General features: G+C 34.2%; 1 protein-coding gene across 2 annotated transcripts in view; it reads right to left on the bottom strand.

The window, feature by feature from the left end:
* The window catches only part of LOC105201768 (dual specificity protein kinase splA), an 81,128-nt gene that overhangs the window by 41,279 nt on the left and 18,149 nt on the right, over nucleotides 1–21,700 (bottom strand). Inside the window, exon 1 of one of the 2 annotated variants that reach the window (XM_039456120.1) lies at nucleotides 11,822–12,717. The exons of the other annotated variant lie outside the window; for it this stretch is intronic. The gene's annotated coding sequence lies outside the window, so the exon portion shown is untranslated. Of the gene's footprint in view, nucleotides 1–11,821; nucleotides 12,718–21,700 lie in introns of those variants that run through there. 2 annotated transcript variants of the gene reach the window in all.

Genomic DNA, 21,700 nt, shown 5'->3' with positions numbered 1-21,700 from the left:
AAGTATACTGAACGCCTTTCATTATAACGATTAAATCTTAAAAACTAATTTTCGATCGCGTCAGCTCGCTTAAGCAAACGCTGAATTTTTCAGCTCCTAACTGAAGTATTTTCGTGATAGCGGTTAAATTTAATTATATTTGATGGCGACTAAACTTCAACATTGAATAATTATTTTAGTATTTCTTTACCAATTCGATGTGACGAGTGTGTTTCATCTATCAATGATTCTGCCATACCGAACCAGAAGAAACACGACCACTAAGAGAAATTATTGAGGCTACATTTCAGAGACTACAGTTTTTAACCACTATTCAATATGTAATCCACCGAAGTCTATATACAAAATTACTTCGATTACGAGCTCAAAAGTTCAGCGTTTGCGTAAGCAACTTAAACATGGACAAAAATTAGTTTTGTTCGACGCAATGAAAAGCTTTCGTCTTACTTTACTTTAGTCTTTGTAATTTCTAAAGTTATCAATTCGTTCGCAGATGATTTGAGCGTCTTCGAGCATCAATTCTTCGCGCACGGATATCCTTGCCCTATTCTTTGTCATCATCATTACAATAATCGCTGTTATCATTATAGTTGCTCGTTATCATCCTCATTTTCAGATTGTCGCAGCTGCCATAATATTTATTATAGTCTTGTCCCTCTCATCTCCTCTTTTTCACTTCCTTCTTCACTTTTCTCTAAATATCTCAAGTTCCTCAAGTAGATGCCGTAGCTCTTGAGAGATAACTTCTTTTTTTTTTCTCTCGTGAGAAAAGATTTAAGTACTTGATATTGCTAAGTTCGAACTTGTGAGAGGAAAAAAAAGTTTTAAACGTCTTGCGTATTATCTTTTTTCTTCTCGGAATTCTCGGATTATACGGGAAAATTACGAGATCGCGGAGTCAGATATTCGTCGTTTAGAACGCAAAATGTGGAAAACATTTCCGCGATCACGATTTCCATAAATTCAATGAAGATATTTTCATTTCGCCGTTCCTATATAAGGTTACACGGTAAAATGGTGGAAAGTAACGCGTTACTCGTTTTCGTTACTTTTCTTTTCGATAACCATCATTTCTCTGTCTGCAACGGTATCGTCATAACATTTTTACAGTAACAAATTTAGTCTCGTTATTTCTATCGTTACTTCAATTTCCTATTATCCTTGTACCTACTCAATAGATCGCACGCTAATCGCGTGATTGGCGAACTGAGAAATATTCCGATACAGTGCTCTACATCTTGAGCTGCATTCCGATAGCCACTATCGAATATTGAATAATTTATATTACATATATATTATAAACTTTCAGTACTTGCCGTTAAATGTATTCTTAATAACGACATTAATGTAGAAAAAAATATTTAATCGAAATTTTTGTAAAAATAAGTCTACTAGAAAATAAAGAATTAGAAAGATTATTAGATTGAAAGTTTCGTATAAAGAAAAACTTGTTCTATATATAGAATAGCTTAGAGAGTTTCAAGTTTTAATACACTGAGAAAAAGGATACTTCAAAGTTTATATGTAAAACATAAATTTATTTTATTAAACTGAGTCTTTAAATACGGTAAGATAAAATGTTATTTCTAGCAAATAAATCAATTAATGAAAAAAATGAGATATATTTCAAAGAAATATATAATTCATTAGCACAATTAAATTTTTTTAAACTAATTAATATCGAAGAAAACGTCACAAGTAACATGCTTTCTAATATTTTGACTTCTTTGTCTCGGTGTATTTATTATTATATTTATTTAACATTGATTTTCAAATAATAAAATTTTAAAATTTAATTAATTACTTCAGCATTACAAAAAAACCAATAAAAAAAATAATAAGTAGTTACTTTTTAAAATTAGTAAGAAACAACAGTAACAGTTCCTTTTTCAAGATAACGATCCAAAGTCTGCTAAAATAGATGTTTGTCGATATGCACTAAATTAAACGATAATATATCATGTAAGCTATTTTGGTTTACTTTTATTGCGAATATCGCTTATCTCCTTTCCTTTTCGGGCATGGAAATAATATGAAGTGACGTTAAATTAAGTCAATATGTTCTGTAGATCGTAAAAATGCGACGATCTTTTTCATCTCACAGTTTTAATGAATAAAAGTTATAATAAAATGCGTTTATGTGAAAAAGCGAGTTTGCGACGAAAAAGGATGACAGCGAGATAACTCAAACAATATAATTAAGCAAAAAAAAAAGAGTAAGCTGCTTTAAAATGATATAATCTCGGCGAATATGTAATATCGAATTTTTCCTCACAAGGAGAACGCCGTGGGCAGAATGTTCCTCGTTTTCGTGTATGCCGTTAATTGCTTTGTTATTCTCCAATCGCGCGTGCAACACGGATGTTTTTACTTTCGTGAAAGATGGTAGAGTAATAACGTATGCAATGCACGGACGAGGCGTACACGCGTTTTGTCCAAACAAGTGTGATGCGGATTAATTATCCAGCACGACGCGATTTACTCCCCCTCTCGAAACTGCATTCGGTTAGTTACACAATGTCAACTTTTCATTGTATTCTGGGATCATTATATATCAATAATTAATATTATTCATCATATACTATGTTAATTAATATTATACAAAATGGTAATAATGAATATTACATTGATATAAAATAATTTGCATTACGCATGATAATGTTCAACCAATGTGCACGCTTTAAATATCAATCTTTGATGTTTATCACGGACGTGCAAGGATTTTAGTATTAAAGTAATAAAATGCACTCGATGTAGAACAATATAAAATTAAAATAAAAGAAGGTCTGTAATGGTTATTCAAAAGAGAAGATTATCAAATTTATATTTATTACTTTTCATTCGTGACAGAAAAGTTTCTCCTTCCCTGTTCTCAGAATCCTTTTTGTTTAATTTTAAAGTTAAACTGGGATTACTAGAAATGTCAACACTGCGGTTTTAAACTAGGAACAATGCGGCCCTAGTAAGACGCGGAATAATATTACGGATAGCAGAACAAGCCGGTTACTCCGTGGTGAAATTTTAAACTGGTGCAATTCAGACATTGATCCGAAAAGAAGGTCGCGGCTAAAAGCACGCTCGCATTTGTCGGGAGCCCGTTAATTATGCGCTTTTTACTTTCTCGCGGCAATTGGAGAACTGCCGCGGCGAGTCTCGCGGATGACGGAAAGTTCAGACGTAGAGTTAGGATGGTAGCGCGGGATAGAGACCAAGAACTTCCGAGTTCTCTCCAATTACGTTGGTTCCGATCGGGAACGAACTTAGTAAACGCCGTAGTCCAAGTATGAAAAATCGATGCTTACGAAACGTGTTAAATCTAAATTAAATACGCGATGACATCACAAAATTCCAATTATCGTACGATAAATCGGGGAATAACGTAAAATGTACTTATGCAGAATAAGTAATTTTCAGCAAAGGAAGAAAAATGTAAAATAGAAATAAATGAAATATTTAACCAACGATAATTGTTAGAATAATTTTTTCATGAATAAGTGCGACTATTATATATGTGATAATCTTCTTACGAGTAAATATAAATAATATTTTTTTTTTATCGTTTTCCATCACAATTTGCAAAATGCACATTCGCACGTCCATCGAAAAATCTATATTCACTTTTGTATTCAACTCCGATTTATTCTATTTTCTTATGTCTATTATTTCAACGAGATTCTGCTTGTTCAAATCTACGAAAACTAATATATCGAAATCAATTACAATAATCCACCTACTCATGGATTGATGTACTACTTCTTTTTTAGCTGTGGCTTAGAAAAGTATTTCCATACGTAACTCGCAAACTTACTCATATATTCGTTTGCCAATTCTGGCAAATAGTATTTTTAGATAGTTAAATATTTAATCTACTCAAGGCACTTATTTATTAAATATAAACATTTGTTCAAAACGTAAAAAAAGAAACAATATTATACTGGATATAATATGTAACATATAGCGAATAATTATATGACATGCGTTCTATGATATATAATCAAACTGGAAAAAAAAAAATATTTCTTTTTCAGTTTGATTAAATTATTCACTATATATATATATATATATAAATCTTGGAATGATAGAAATTGATATCTTTTTTGTTCACACTCGAGCGAAAATTCCATAATATATAGGGTGTCCTAAGCCACTCGTATCTTTTTAAAATGAAGAAAACATGGTACTTTATTGCAGATTTGGCTTATAAAAAGGGCTCACTCATTGTCTCACTCACATAAATTAGTCAAGCATCACTGAAATTAATATAAAATCAATTTGAAAACAGAAATCAATTGAAATCGCTTTAACCTCAAATTGAAATCGGAAATCATTCCAGCACTCAATTGGCGAGTGAGCAATCCCTTGGCAAAACGGAGTAAAAAAATAAAAAATTTTTTGTCTCGAATATTTTTTCTAAAAATATATATACCTCTTTTGTTTAAGTTGATTTTTTTCATCACATTTACTTTCAAAAATCATTTTAAAGTTAATAAAAACATTTTCAGTAAAAAATGTTTGAGATAAAACTTAATTTTTTTATATTTAATCCAAATCTGTAATGAAAAACACGTGTTACATTTAAAAAATTTAACATCCAGTCTAGATAATCTATATCAGCATTAAAAGTTGAAAGTATTCCCATTTGATAGAGCGTATCCAATTTATTTATAAAAATTTTTGCATTTTTGATAAAAATTATTTTCTTTAATTTTAGAAAGGAGTACGGGTATTGTCCTGGGACATCCTGTACACCGTTTATTTGAAATAAACACCTCCATTAATCTGTAACAATACTATGAAAATCCCGTTGCTGTTCTCCCGTGACTCTCCTAGAGTTTTCGTGTTTTGGTCGAACGTATATACGACCATGGTGAGGCCGATAAATCACAATTACGAGCTTAGCATCAGGCGCATATTAGAGCCAACATTTTCCTTGAAGAGAAAATTACAATTACGTATAAAGAGTGAACCCTGTCTCATCAACGTCGAGATGATTTACCGATCCAGTATATCCTTTTTCCGGTAGGAGGGCAGGCCCGCGCAAAAAGGCACCCTCGCGCGCGAGAATGTATGATCCCGTTTCAAATTTATAATCCGACATTCGCACGCGGCGCGCTTCTCTCGCGTAACGAGTGTGCTTTTTGCACCTACGTGCAAACCGCGAGGACGTAGAATCGAAATATCGTTGCCGGATTACGTTCCGCCTGCGGTTCCCGTATTTCAACCGCGGACCGTTCGTTCTATCGGAAAACTCGCCTCTCGCCGCCGAATACGCCGTATTCCGAAAATTGAAAATGTGCTACTTGATACGAGAGAGACTTATGCATATATCAGAAAAATTCATTCATGGCGATGATTAAAATTTCAGCTTACATCCACTTTTAAGGCGAATGTTTTATTTATGAGAGCATTAAGGTGTTAAAGTACGAGAGTGTGACGATCCAACGTGCATAATGAATGCTTAAGCCGGACTTTATTTACGATTTTGTCTCGAATTAGACTACAAAGCTGTTAGTAAAAAATTACAATAAGAGATTATTACGTTGTCCTTGCAAAACGTTCTAGGCACAATTTTTTATAGCTCGCAGATACTGTCTTAATAGGAAACATAATCTTCTTATTTAAGGAAATTAAAGATAACGAGATACATATTTAACTATCTTACTAAATGTAAATAACGCTTTATGTAAGAAAAGATAAAATGTATTGCTAACGAAGCGAGATATATTTTCGTTTTTGAAATATCTTAGAGAAAGATGGCAAAGCATGAAATCGGCTACAGTTTAACATACACGTGCAAAAATTATTTGTTATCAAATTAATTCGTAATTGAATTAAAATTTATTCGATTAACGTGCAACATTGTACATTAATCGAATAAATCTTAATTTTAATGTACAAGGTTGTACTTTAATTCAATCAATTTTGTTTAGATTACGAATAATTTGTTTATTCGATTGAATTATTTATTATTTGGATTATTTGTTATTTGTAAAACACGTTTATTCATTATTTTTTTTTTACTGGTTACTTTGTATTTAAAAATAAAATCCTAATCCGCATCCCAATGATTTTTACTACGCACGCGCAATAGGCTTGCATACATTAAAATTATGCACAAAGTAATTATTCGCGGGATTTCGTTTTATCGTCGTTGACGATCCGCAAGTGTCATTAAAAAGTCATTAGTATTCCTCTCGGTGCCACATCGAGCGATAGGCGAGATCGATGAGACGAGATTCTTCACCGTCGCTTACTTAAGACCCATATGGTCTTACTTAATAGAAATTAGTGCGTAACAAGCCGGTCATTCAGTTCAGGATAGCTCGTTGTTCGCAATAGGAGTGTCGACAACGAGCGTTTTCCTGGCCTGGACGTCTCTCTGTGATACAAAACAGGACCTATCCGACCATATGGGTCTGTGCGACTGTCTCTCGACTCCAAAGAGGATGACTGAATGAGTGAGTGAGGGAATTTATCTTGACTTGGGTCAAGCCCCTTCAAGAGCTCAGCAAAAATACGAATGTAAATGTAGAGTCACATGGTACGAACGCTTAATGAAAAATTGCTGAATATTAATTCAACCGATCGATTTGACGTCAGATTTTTTTTGAATAATTGGCCGTCTTAATTACAAATTGATTGCTCAATTAATTAAGTACTATGAAACCGTACTTCGATTAGATCTTCGAACGGATTCCTTGTTATTTATTTTTTGCTGTTTTTGCCTTTCAATAACAAAGAGACCGATGTCGCTGACGTAATCACGGAATAGTGTTGTAGCATTCGCCTATTAAATGACCGCAAGTACCGCGGAACATACTGTCAAAGGCACTCGCATTCGTGCTGCAATGAACCACCGACTTATTATTCAGCGTTTATCGAACAGGTTAGCGGTTGTCATAGAAACGCGACGACGACAACAATGAGAAACTTACGATACGAGCCTGAAGCGTTTTCGATTTCGACCGCAAGGCGTGCCCCGTCTCATTTCGGGAAAATTTGCGAGAAGAGGCAGGATGAAGGATTTTGGCACACAATCGTGCCGCACGGCGCGGCATGCCGGATATCGAGTGGTATTCATCGCGTGATAACGAACACGACATCAGCGCGCTGTCGCAATTGATGAAGGCACCATTGTTCATTGCGGCATTCGCTGGAATATACAGGGTGTTTCGGACGTATAAGTCACTTATCATCCGAGAATTCTCGAAATTATTCAGTAAGAGGTAAATCGAGAGGTCAGCGGAGAATCGATACAAATTAAATAATAACTGCAGAGGTTGCTAGAGAAAACTCGATTCTCCAAAATCACTTGAAATCGTCAAAATAATTGGCGATCTCTTTTTCAAGCACTCTGTAGATTTGATCCGATATACGCGGTACGCAGGTGGTAGGCGGCGTGTTATTTGAAAAGCAGTAGATTGTTTTACAACCCAGTTAGCTTAACGACACCGTTACTTGCAAATTTTCAGTACGTTATTACGAGGGGGAAGCGTTTCAACCAAGTTCAATAACGATTGGTTGCTATAATCGATGCCAAAATTCAGTCAAAGCAAAAGCGAGAATGCCTCAATCGCTAAAGTTACATTAATTATTAAAGTTTCGATCGACATAAGCCGATCATAAAGAACAATCCCATCGCGTGCAAGGATATTCTATTATTATCGAATAACAGACAACTGGGTAGAGATAATTTCCTTTGAAAAAACATGCCATCCTATTTTCATCGTACATACGCATCGTAAAAAAAAAACATCAGTAAAATTAGACAATAATTGATGCTTTAATAATTGATATAATTAATCGATTGTAATTGAAGAGCAATTATCCATCAAATAATCGAAATTGAAATTGTAAAATATTCATCATTACAGTCGTCAATCAGTTTTAATTATATTAAAAACTCGTCTATTAAGTTAGCACTCTTCTCACAGAAAATCGAAACGGTACCCCGTGTCAGAATTAAGTATTAACTTTTTATGCTAATTATGTGCTCTATTCTCAATTTTTGTACTCGAGCACGAAAAAAAGCGGTTTAGCAGAAAATTGTGATAGAAAATGACGAGTTTACGTAAACACTTCTGCCATAATTATTTGTAAAATCAAAAAGTTAGTACAGTAGAATTAAATGCTCTTTACGTGCTCTCGAGACTATTTAACAAAAATGATGTATCTGTGATAGATTCGTAGATGTTATGCCAATAAAGTTCAATGCATCAATCATTGGTACAAGGGTACGGTGCTAAAAATAAAATACAAAATTAATATGTAAATTAAAATACAAATATCAAGTTGATCGTAGGCTTAAAATATTTCTCTCTTTATGTGCTTTTTCGAAATATGTTCGAAATTTTCGTGCTAATCCGCTTTGACCGGCAAACCGCCCGTGAGAACCTGCCTGATATGATAAAAAAAATTACTGCCCTTCTGTGAAACGAGAGTGTACCAATAATATCCAAATTGCATTTTAATGTAACTTGCATATAACTTTTGGCGGAGCTCCTGACCTAGAAAAAAAAAAGTTAGCCCAAACTGATTAGTAACGACCCGCGGAGCTCGACTAAGCAAAATTCTATTGTCTAAAGTTATTGCCTGCAATTTTATTATCGGAAGTTCTAATTAAATAGAATTCCTAACTTTTGTGCCTTGTGATCTCGCATCTTCGCGCGACGCCGCGCAATGTCGCCCGATCGATATAGGTACGTTGCCCGTGGCCCCGTTCGTTACTCTATTATGTTATCATGAGGATATTAGCGCCAACCATTTTCCCGGGAGAGAAACGCAAATCCAGACCCCTATTTTTTACAAACCTTTTTTAATATTTCTTAGATCGAGAAGACGAGAGAAACGAGCTAATAAAAGTGCGTGATATCGCGAAAACGTAATAAATCTAAAATTGTGATTGTAAAAAGATGTAATAACGTATCAATTTCGCCAAAAAAAAAGTGATTTCACAATATAAATTTCGCCTGGAACGACTACTATTTATCCGTCCGCGAGGTGCGTGCCGAAACCGGAATAAATCTGAAACTTGGGCAGATTGTTACTTCGCGAAGAGAAACAGAAATCTGATAGACACAGCATTGCCACCGCGTTGCGTATCCGCTGTGTAATGCGATCTCCTGGCTAGCGGAATACCGCAGATTCTGTTCTTGCAATAATCCATTCTCTGCCGCGCGGAGAAATATCAGTCGCGCAAATATAAACGCGTCCGCGAACGTTTATCAGTGCAGAGCGATCTTCGAACGCAAATTAAAACGATAGTATTTCGTCGAGTTTGTGGCTCTGTAGCTCTCGTGGAAACATCTACTTCTCACTCTACATTCGTTTCACAGAATATCAACTTACAAAATATAAAATTACGTTAATCTTCTTTTACCTTCTTACACCTTAGTTAGAGAGATCCACAAAGAACTAAGGCTCGTAACGTTAGTCTCTCTTGGCTCATTTCTTTATTTTTCTTTTATAAAATTTCGCTACTCTTTTTAACAAGTTACAGAATTATACTCAAGGGGAGTCTAAAATGTTCTATCTGATCGGTTTTACGTCGCTTTTCCTTTTATTCGTTTTCTTCTCTTATTATTTAATTGGTTCAATAAAATCACGTCAAAACTGGTATTCAAATATCGACGAAACGTTTGAAAACGGAATCACGGTATTAAACGTATTACTAAAGCCCTTTATTTTTCAACGGCTTCCTTTTCGTGCACTTTTTTAATAAGCATTATAATCGTGTCGTGACCGAAAGTTCCACTAGCGATCGAGCAAGATGCCGATAAGCGTGATGAAAACGAGGAGTCTAGTTGAAGTAAGATCGAATAAAAGTTGAAACGTCATGGTGTGGGAACGGAGCACCCGCAGCCAACGAAACTTCTCCGAGAGCCGAGAAAAGCGGCATCGGTTCGTCGAAAGCCTTCGATAGATATGCTAACGAGCTAGCGGAGCCGCGTAGAAGCAAAACTTCGAGTTTGGTTCTCACCGGGCCTTAGATCATCGAAAAAGAATGGAGTTTGCAAAGGGCGCAATTACTTTACGGAAATGTTTGCCGTGAGCTAAGAAGTGGCCCAATATAGCCGTGTAAGATGAGATAATATCTCATTGATGACGTCACGCAAGAACAGATCTCACCGTATGAACGGAGCTAGTGTTTGTTCTTTGGAAAGGCAATATTAAAATAAATATTAAGAAATTCAATATAAAATAAATTATTAAGAAAATAATAAACATTTTTACGATCTTTCAATCACATTTACATGTTTCATTGAGAAGAAAGGATTAAAAATAAACAAGTTTGCACGGTTACAATCGGTATTTATAAACGTCGAATTTTAATATAAAAAAATATACGCGAATAAAGTATTCAGAATAAAGTTCCATATTGAGAGGCAGACTATTCAATATTTTGATTTGGGGTAAAACTAATAGCTGATTGAGTGTCTCAGCTGATAGTGAGAAATAAAACAATTATTCTCGTGTAACTTGATTTACATCACGTGTTACAACCGTGCCATTAAAATAATGAATAAACAAGAATAGACTATGAAAAATGAAAACAAAATTGATTCATTTATTTAAAAAATAATAAAGTGAATAATTACTAACGTTTCCTATTAAAAAAATTAATTGAAGTTTATATTTATTATTTAATAGCGAAATATTTGTTGTATTTTATTTTATCAAATACATATCAAAAAAATCTTTAAATATCGCTTTGTTATCAGTTTATATAATATTTAATTTTGAAAGTATATAAAAAGACCAAACGCAAATTTTCAATTTTATTTAAAAATATTATGGAGAAAAATTTTTATACTAAATTAAAAACTTTTTTGTTACTGTGCTACATGGGTAATTTATTTTTATTTTTCATAAATATGTATATAGAGAGAATACAAAAACATTTTTTGTTCTTATTTTCATTATCCATGAGATAGGAATACTATGAAGGAATAAATATTAAATAAAAAATGTTATGTTCTGAAAATGTTAATACTTGTCATAATTTCAATTTGGTTTCTCTCTATTTCCATGATTTGTACTAATTATCTAATGTAAATTTGATTAAACGTACTAGTGCGTATTGATGCACATTAAAGCACAATTACTGTACACAAAATAACGCAAAAATATGTATTAGTTTTACATTCAAAATAGTTTAGCGGTTTTAATGCATCAATTCACTAGTGCAGTCGAATTCGCTATAAGTTATAATCACGAAAATTGAATCCATTATAATCTACTTGGTAAAATAAAATTTTCAGGATAAAGTTAATAAATAAATATACAATTTATTACAACTTCGCAATATTCTCAATAACATTTGCTGAAAATCTTGTGTCCATCGATTTGTATAAACTATTTATTAAATCGATGATTATATCAGTTCTTCCTTTCTACAAGAATAAATACCTGTATTAATCTGTTCTAATCTATTTATTCCAAGATATAATAGATCTTCACGAGATGTTACATTTTTATTCTTATGCTCTTAATTACAGATGTACTTTCAAATACATAAAAGATATATCAAATATAAAAAATTTCAAACATATATATTTTTTTATCTTAATAAAAAATGTAATATATTATCCAATATGCACAACGGCAAGGCTGCAGGTCCGTTAAATTATAAAACAGAAATATAATGTAAAGTGTAGCAATGATTAAAATAATTAATATCTAGAATAAATTATATACGTTATCTCTCTCTCTAAAATAATTGTTGACAAACTAATTATATTAAGTCACACACAAAATAAAAATCTAAATGATTAATCCTATTAAGTAATAAACAGAACAAAATATAAAATAATTAACTCACTTCGTGATTGCTCCGCCATCACCCGATGTCTCCTCCTGTCAGATTCATTTGTAGCACTCGCAACGCAACACTCGCGAAAACTTTAATTACAAACGCGTATATGAATCGCCAGAATATAGGATAATCGCGTGACACTTTGCACAGCACGCCTGACGTTAATCGCAATGCGCGCTTTACATCGCGATGGAATATCATAGAAACGTGATCAAAAATAATGCGAAAAAGGTATAAAGCTTCGCGGTATAACGATTTCGCTCGACATTCGCAAATCTCGCAAATTAAAGTAATTAAAATAAACGGTGCGGTTAATAAAGTCGAGTTAACGACTAATACAATCACAAATCGATAAGATACAATCAAAATTCAGTATTGTATATCATATACGCGATATATTTCGTATACGTAAATGTAATGAAATACACGTGTTATTAATAAACAATCAATACGAGCAATCTCGTGGTCTTTCATTACTTGAATTATATTCGATACAGCGACTCGCATATTAATCCGCGTTCCCCATTCGCGGGTGAGCAAATTACGTTTTAATTAACGAAAAACTTGAAACCCGATGCATGATACATTCACATCTATTACAATAACCATTATAAAAAATTATCGCCGGTATAAATGTTGCAGCGAAACGATACTTTCATTTTTAATAATTTCAACTTTTGAAATCAAGCGAATAAATCGGGTAAATTTGCCTCATTAAAAGAAATCGATAAATTAGCAGGAGTTAATTATACGCTCTGACAGACGGACTAATTGCTCGTAGGAAATAATCACGTTTCTTCTCGTCCCTGGTGCGATCACGTTTCGATGGGTAGTACGGCGACACGCGGAGCGGCACGCGCCGCTACCTGCCCGCTCGAGTCTCACCTTCGGAATGACAATACGGCACGCGGCGATTCCGCGTACGCCGTTAACGTGCCGCTACCAAAACAAAAGCCAAGGCCATACAGCAAACGATCTTGTTATCGTAAAATACATCTATTAAACGTTATTCTTGGGAAATAATTACTCATCGAATATTCCGTTCTTTGCAAAATTTTGCGCTTTATTTTGTAGACTTATCAACGTCGTCTAAAATAACGATGAATTCTGTTTCGATTGAGAAAACATTTTGAAAATAAAATGTTATGTAAATCCTAACTGACGAGGGAATTTGTTTCAAGTTTCTAGTTAACTTTTAACCTATGAGGCGCGATATATGAGGCCATGGTCCACGAGGTATCGCACCGCGATTTATCAACACTCTGCCATTTTGTTCTGAGAGTTTCAATTTTTATTTTTTTTTTACGATCTTTATAAAAAATTACATTCATGATTTTCTGTCTTTTTCAACTAAAAATTCTAAAAAATGAGAGATTGACAAATATGGTGGAAAAACGATTTTTCTTAACGCTTCAAGAATTTTTCGATTTCTTTTTTTTAAAAGAATCAACGTCATAGTTATCTACAATAATTTATTATACTATTTATATTTTAAAAACTGCGGGCGATATCACATATCGTCTTTCGTATATCAAGAATTAATATATGTATATAAATATTATATTTAATTAATATCGCTAGTATATATTCATACCAAATTTAATTAATCTAAAACAAAACACGTATCGTTATTTTACAAAATCAATTAAGTGGTCTTATAATGTTAAATTGAAATTTAAAAGTTTAAAATAAATTGCACAGTTAAAAATGCACCAATTATTCAAATTTCAAATAAAATTTGTTGAAATCTAAAATTTGATATACCTTGATGCCTTTTGTATATTATTGTAGAAAAATTATACGTATAATATTACAATATTAAGTAAAAAAAAAAATGCATGTATAATGTTACACATTTTGACGTAATCTTTTTAATAATCAATTAGTGAGAAATGTACACTGAAGGAAAAATGATTAAACTTTAATAAATATTTAATCGAATAGTTCTAATAAAATATTTATTAAATATAAATGATATACTTAGTACCAAAAGCACTAATTAATTTAAGTATAATTTTTTCTCATAAAATAAACATTTATGTATTGTAAGTAAATATTTCATTAGCGTTATATTATTCGAATAAATATTAAAATTTAGAAATGTTTTCTCTCAGCGTACTTAAAGTGAGATATGTAATTTACGAGACATTATACAAAGCATTAGTTTTTTAATCCAGCTATTTCTCCACGTGTAACAACCAAATACCGCAGCAGCACTTCTTCAATATCTTAAGCGTTGCCGAGTGTTCCCGCTTTCTCTTTTCCACGCCTGCCTCTTACATCTATTCTCTCCGCGTTCTGCCCCTGTTCTGGTTTCAACTAAGTTCCAGGCTTTGAGCAGGGTCAGGGTTGAACGTACATGTCTGGAATAAATTTCGATTCCAGCAGTGGGAAAGCCCTTCTTTGCGATGCACTTATTTCCGAAATGGCTCGTTGAATTCATTGCGACTTAAATGGACTCTCAAATGGAATTGAAGTTTTCCGCGAATCTCGATTGAAGAATAAAGATCGCATAACGGTTAAGTGTAATATTTCAAGTTTGCAACGAAATAACGTTATCAATTTCGCGATTGTATTGTTCAAATTATTTAAACGGCGTGAAGTTAACAAACGTTAAACTAACAAACGATACTTGAAATTTAATATGATACGTTTTCGTTGCGTAGCGAAAAAATCGTTTCAATTCTATCTGTGCAATGAAAATGAAACAAAATGTAAACACGGAGTAATATTATATTTGTTGCACTTGTATTTCACTCTTCAATTACACGCAATAATCTCCCTAAATACAATAAAAAAAGCGGTACCGAACTTTTTACGTTTTGCGAGTAAATATTAGAAGAGTATCAACGAAATTATTGAAATGACAGATAAAAGCACGTGTTTTTGACAAATATAAAGTTTATTACTGCAATTCCTAAACTTCATTTAATATTCGATTGTGTATAGTCAACATTTCGATCGATCTTTTTTTCATATTATAATTTTTCTTAGATAGTGAAATGCACTTTTCCTTTCGCGCAATTGCGGTACTTGTGTTTCTCGATAGCAAGCCAATATTCTTTCTCGATTATGGAGAGATTCGATTTCACTTCGCACTTCTAGTGCTTCATCTCTGGAAAGTGAGCTCGATTCTCTTTCTCCTTTTCTCTCTCTTTCCCCCTCTCTCTGGTACGGTCGAAGATATTGTATCCCGCCTAGCTTTGTTAAAATTGGCGCTATTCTGTCAGAGCCGAGTTCACGAGGAATTTCACTTTTATTACGCGGATCACGTGTTGTACGCTTCGCGCGATGAAGCATGCGTACACGTCTACAAGTGAGCTTATCACTTTCTGCATTTCGCAAATTGTTATTTGTGCGAGTGCACGGTGAAAGAGCCGCGAATCAACTGCCAGCCAAATAGAAGCAGCTTATTTATAGTAAACAAGTAACAACAACAAATAACAGAAACGGAAGTTGTACATACAAGCCGCGTGTACAAGCCGCATGTACAAGGGTCAAACGCTTTGATTAAAGCGAATGCACATTCAAATATAGTTTCCTAAATGGCAACATGGATATAGAGCGATGACAATTGAAGCGTACATTCTACTCCGTATTTCTCCTTCAAAGATGGACGTGAAACAAATCTTTCGTGTAGCAAGTAAATGATAAATATTTCTAGGATATTCAAAAATATGTGAATGTGATATATATGCACGTAATATGTGCATTTTTCGTTTTGAAATGAGATACCATTTGAATAAAGTATAATAAATATAAACGAATATTTTAATTAAAACAGTAGCAATATATAGTGCTGCTAATCCCGCCGCAATCACGTTGCGCCGCAAATGGATAGACGTGAATGAAAGGAGCTTTTGTCTTTTTTTCGACTTCCCTTTCGTTTCCCCATCCTTTTACCCACAAAGCCTCGATTGTATTCGCACAAATCGAATGAGCGTACTTTATGTTTTTACTTTGATAAATTACCGCGGTAAAGGTTACAGTAATTCTTCATTTTCAGTCTTTCAGTTTTACTTATTGAAGAAATACTTTAAACGTTGCATACGCAAAAAAAATTATTTCCTACATAAATGCTTCAAATTTTTTTACAAATACAATTACCATTTAATTTATTGTTAAAAAGAATCATTTTCTGCATAATTTCAAATAACTCAATAACTTCTTTCAATTTTTTACAAATACAATTACCACGCAATTTATTGTTAAAACTTTGAGAAAAATACAATATCTAATTTAAAATCCTGAACAACGTTTCGTTGTTCATCAAAGATCCATCAGGGAGCAAGCCTATATAGATCTCGGTTTTTGTCCTCGCGGCACATACATAAATCACAGAGCCACGAACATCGTACGTGTTAGGGATCGCTGCGAGATTTTACATTGTTAATTAAGTCCAGTGCCTATACGGTTACGCGGTGACCTGTGATTTATGTGCTGTACGCTCAAATATATCGGAATCTCCGCACATTTGAAAAGCTCCGGAGCGTGCAGCAGAAACGTAGAAACACGGACGGTAGATATTTTTATCGCGGGAACAAGCAAAGGGAGCGTAATAGACCAGTCTTTTTCCATTCGCGTATATACGGGCCATAAACAATGCTGTAAAAAAAAAATTTGATATCGGACTTTAGCTTCGAGTTTAACCAACCTGTCAGATTAGCAATTCAACGTAAGAACGATACGAACATGGACGTAGATGCTTTATCACATGGGCAAGCAAAAGCATAATGGATCAGTCTTTTTCCATTCGCGTGCACGTACCATAAACAATGTCGTAAAAAAAATTTTACATCAGCATTTAGCCCCAAGTTAATTTAGGATCAAGACCCAGTTGTTAAATTAGCAATTCAGCATAAGAACGGTGTAATGATTCGGTGTAATATCTTCGTACCTCGATCGGCCAGGTGGCCATGTGCTAGATCTTGCAAACATATAAAGATCATGGGGCTACGATAACGCATTAGCATAGAAATAGCGCAAAATCGCACGATAGCAAGAAGCTTGAATTTCGAATGTGGAGATGATATCTTAATGGACCCGGAATTCACGGGACGGCCGCTAAAAATCCACCCGATTTTTGCGCCGAAGCAAACGTACACCGCGCGTACATGTTCGTTGCGTCCTCGTTTCCCTCGTGTCAGATTGGCTCGTCGAATTGATTACCGCGCGACACGCGTAAAGGATTTATAGACACATTTCTTTTCCGCCTCGTATATCTCGTAAGCGATAATTTATTTGGCAATTGTGAGAAATTCTCCCTTGTATCCCTGAAATTGCGCCCTTAAGGGCGCTTGATTAATAGCGGTGAGTTTTGAGAAAAGCATGCTGAATTCATCTTTTAGAAAAGAATTTCGAAAAAGTTTACATGAAAAATGAAAGAATCATCAATTTAACAACATAATTCTGCGTGAGAAGAAAAATTGTAAAAAGTAAAAGATAGAGAATATCGTATAATTAATACGTGTCATAGAGTTTCCGCATCATTTTATATAAGAAATTTCTTGATTATCGCTTTCGCCATCAGTAACTTTAGTTTCACTTTAAATAACAGTCTCTTTTTAGTAGTAGTACTGCGAGAAAGAGACGGAGAATCAATTAAGTTAAGATTAACTGACGTTGGTGAACCGTAAATTTCTTATTTTTTTTTTTTTTTTTTCTTTGGTAATATCCTGCAATTTAATCACGATAAATTGATTGTAAACTCAGTGAAATTTCGAGATCAAATGAGAATAAAAATGACTTATTTCAGCCCTAATAACAGCCTTAATTAAAAATCGAGAGAGAAACTATAAAATTCCGATAACTTATTAAAATCCTCGAGTTGATTTTTTTTGCGGCGCAAAAAAAAATTTTCTAAGCTTTTCCAGATTTCTCCGAAAGAGAGATTTCCGAGTTAATACACGAATTAACTCTTTTCCGCATTCAGAAATGAATTATTCTCGCGCTCTGGTTTCGTTTCTTTCGCAAACATTGTAATAGTAAACGTCGCGTTTCAAAACATTTCATGTACAAACAAAGTATACCTCGTATAAAATACATTATCGTTTTAGAACGATTTACATACAGAAAGTTTAGTTTTAGAAAAACTAAAAAAAAAATATATATATATATATAGAGAGAGAGAGAGAGAGAGAGAGAGAGAACAGATGTATTTCTTGGTTTAAAAAGAAATAACATTCGCAAATTCTCTTTTTCTTTCTGAATCTGAATACCATTTTTTTGTAACATATAATATAAAGTTTCTTTATATGCAATATCGACTTAAAAATCAGCTGTCGTTTCTCTCTTGTATATCGGCTGGTAATCCGTTTAGAAGCAGGATGATCGAACGGTTATCAGATGCGCGCGAGAACGCCGCTGCTACCTCCTCCTTCCGACATTACGGACAAATCAATCCTCCGTCGAATGTTCCGCGCTGCTGCCGCCGGCGCGTACGGACTAGAGAGAAACGAGACTGAATATCGACGAGTCCGCGTGCTACGGAAATTGCACGGCAAAAAAAATAAAAAGGAAGCGGACGAGCGAGCAAGCGAGCGAACGAACGACGCGACAGCGATGAGGCGTGTGCGTTCCGAAGACTATCCGCGAGCAATGACGAGGAGGATGAAATTTCTCGCGAGTTATTCGGACGTGAGAGATATATGATACGCCACGATAGGCGCATGAATTTCATTTTCCGCCTTGCGACCTTTTTAGCTTATGTATTTCGTGGTACATATATATGATATAAAATATACGTGCATGCACGCGAGAAAGCGAGCGGCCAAGGTAAGGGTGGAGCGCGCGATATAACGCGACATTTTTATCTTCGTACGCTCTGCGTTCCGCGTTTTTATATGTCCGCATCAATCAAACGGGGTTGAATATTGTGCATTGCACATTTGGAAATTACACGAAAATATATATACCGGTGTAAACACACAAGAAAATATGAGTTTTAACAGATAAATTGCAGAAATTAGAGTGCGCGGCTAAATTAAAAAAAAAAAAGAGCTCATGATTCTAATTGGTTTTTTTAATATATTTTAGTGAAATTTTTTTTCATCACGCAGGAGTACAATTACGTAAAAAGGTATAGCGTGAAATTCATCATTCGACAGAAATGTGTACTCTTGCGTAAGAATCTGATACCAATTTAAGAAAAATATGACAATATGAAATTACAGAGATATTACGTTTCGCCGCCTTCATTGTTAAATCACACATACGTCCGTGTTAATTAAACGAATAAATGTCCGGAAATAATAATAAAAAAATATATCGACCTCTCGCATGTAAACTTTTTGAAAAAAAGCGTTTATTTGTATTATATCAAATACGAAAAAATTATAAAGTTTTTATGAAAATTACACAGAAAAAAACATTTTTTTTCAATATTTTTATTTTTAAAATGTTAAATATTGAAATGAGATTATATGTAGCGTTAAATAGACATAACTTGTTTATATGAAAAATTTTATATAGTTTTATTTAAAAAAATGTATTCTCATTATTCAATAATAAATTTCGTAATTTGAGAGGAATAAAATCAAATAAAAATAATATCTTAAAAAAAATTAGAATTTTTATAATACTAATAATATTAATACCAAAACAATCATATCGTGCTCTTTAAATTACTATCATTAATATTAAAATAAAATTTACAAATGTTTTGCTGATACTTAAGATTAATAAAATATATTGATTTGATACTAATATTTAACACTGTTTTTTTTTTCAGTAAAAGGGAGATTTTGGTCGCGCGTAACAATAAAATCGCATTAAAAAAGTTGGAGCGTAAATCATGAAATAAACGTACATAATTACGTGCTTCCGACATTAAAACAATGTGATTATGTGATATATACTATACTAGACTACATTGTCTGACCTGTTATGTGTTGCGTATTTGCATATGTCCGCATTAATTAGAGAGCCAAATATTCTACAAAAATAATACCAGAAATAATACCAGGGTAATAAACAAAACTTTGATAAGCGGAAAATTTTTCCAGTAAAATACACAAAACGATAACGGTTTCAAAAATTTATAAAGAGAAAATGATTTCTGTGTCAAATATTTACCCACGAAAATTTTTTTACGCGTGGCAGTGTCGAAGGATGAATCAAGAGATTGATGTACTTATATATGTGAAAAGACGGCTTTTGGTGGCTGTAAAAAAAAGACGTAAAATAAAATGGCGCTTTCTGCTAGTCGTAAATTGCACATTTGCATACGTCCGTATTAATTACACGGTTGAATACGCACGCGGGAAATTATGAGAGAATAAACTTGTTCTCCAATTCACGCAAAGGGACTTTTTCCAGAAAATTACGAAAAAAGCAAGTTTTTCCAAAAATCTACGCAGTAATTTCTAGTTTATTAAACCATGAATTTTTAATTGCAACATTTAAATGTGCGCAGAAGAGATATTATATAAATCGAAAAGTGCATGCATGCACGTGGTATATTATTTTTCAAACTATTTTTATTCCTCTCAATTAGTTTTTACTTTTATCTTTTTTTTTTTTTCAAAACTGAAAGTTTATTTCTGTATAAACCGTACAACACATGTAAAGTTCAATCCAACAAATTTTTTTCTCTCTCTTTAATTATCTCTATCTCTAAACGTTTTTCAAATACTTTGATCCTCACTGCAATTAATAATCTCTATTACTGAAGCATCATTCATTCAATTCGCTAGATAATGTCCAAATAACACGGGGAGAACGTCCGGTTAACCCAGCACACCTTGTATGCAGGAAGTAGCTATGAACGCGACGCATACAACCAGGTGCATTAATTCTCTCGGTGCAAACGCACTGAATGCATCGCCCCATATAGCCCGATTACGTTTACTGGACTCGCGCTCATTCGATGCATCTGCAACGAGCGAATTGCATTCACTGGATTGTACACACGCGCTGATGTCCATAGATGCGTAAATCGATGCATCAACGCGACGCCGACACGTCTCGCGAAATAAAAGCTCTCACTGAGCTCTCGCAGTCATTACCGTGTTGAGTGTTATGGATCTGAGTGCTACCTTACGTGATGAATAGGGCTGTCAAGATACTTTGAGTCGAGTAAAGTTTGCCACGCTTCCTCATTGGGAGATACGGAGAATGAGGAATTACGGGACGGAATAATAGAGTCGTCTGCACACATTGTACAATATTATACGTCTCTCCTGCGTGCACGCGAAGCATAAAATCTAGAATTATTTCAGTGTCAGTCGTCTCCAATTATCCAAATTTATTTCATGCGATTAGACAGTAGACACTAGAGATATTCGCTTCAAATGAAATGATTTGTCGTTGTTGTTTTACGCGCGTTTGAAAAGCGACGATTGTTGATCGCTGCGGCTCGTGAAAACCGAAATAAAAAGAAATTGTAGCTTTGACCATCGGCGCAACAGTCTTATCGGCTAAAGAAAGCTTCGAGTGGCGAGAGGAAATAGATCATTTTGCGGATAGTGAAACTTTACTTGAAGTAGCGTACAGCTCGCAAGCTGAAAACGGCAAAGAAACGGCACAAGAGTCTCCCGGCTTGGATGTGAGAAATCCGAGAGAGGATCGCGTCGCTCCTTCCTCTCTCTTCTTCCCGTCCTCGCCTCGTCCGATTTTCCTCTCTCCCCCATTCGTTTCCGATCCTCTCCCTCGCGCGCCATTCCCTCCCTTCGCCATTCCTCCCGTGGGAGTATACATCTCCGGTGGATTTTTATCTCCCGTCGCGGGAAAAGGCGACGGATAGGTACAACCGCAAACCGATGCCATTGTGGGGCATCGTATCTGCCGAATGTTGACAGCGCACGGCGGCGTGACAAGTGATATCGAACGATTCAAAAAGTATTAAAAGAAAAAGGGGGAGTAAAAGGGGAAGACAGAATCCTATGA

Source organism: Solenopsis invicta, chromosome 12 (assembly GCF_016802725.1).
Source record: "Solenopsis invicta isolate M01_SB chromosome 12, UNIL_Sinv_3.0, whole genome shotgun sequence".
NCBI classification, from domain to species: Eukaryota; Metazoa; Arthropoda; class Insecta; order Hymenoptera; family Formicidae; genus Solenopsis; species Solenopsis invicta.
This window is presented reverse-complemented; position numbering and strand designations above follow the sequence as displayed.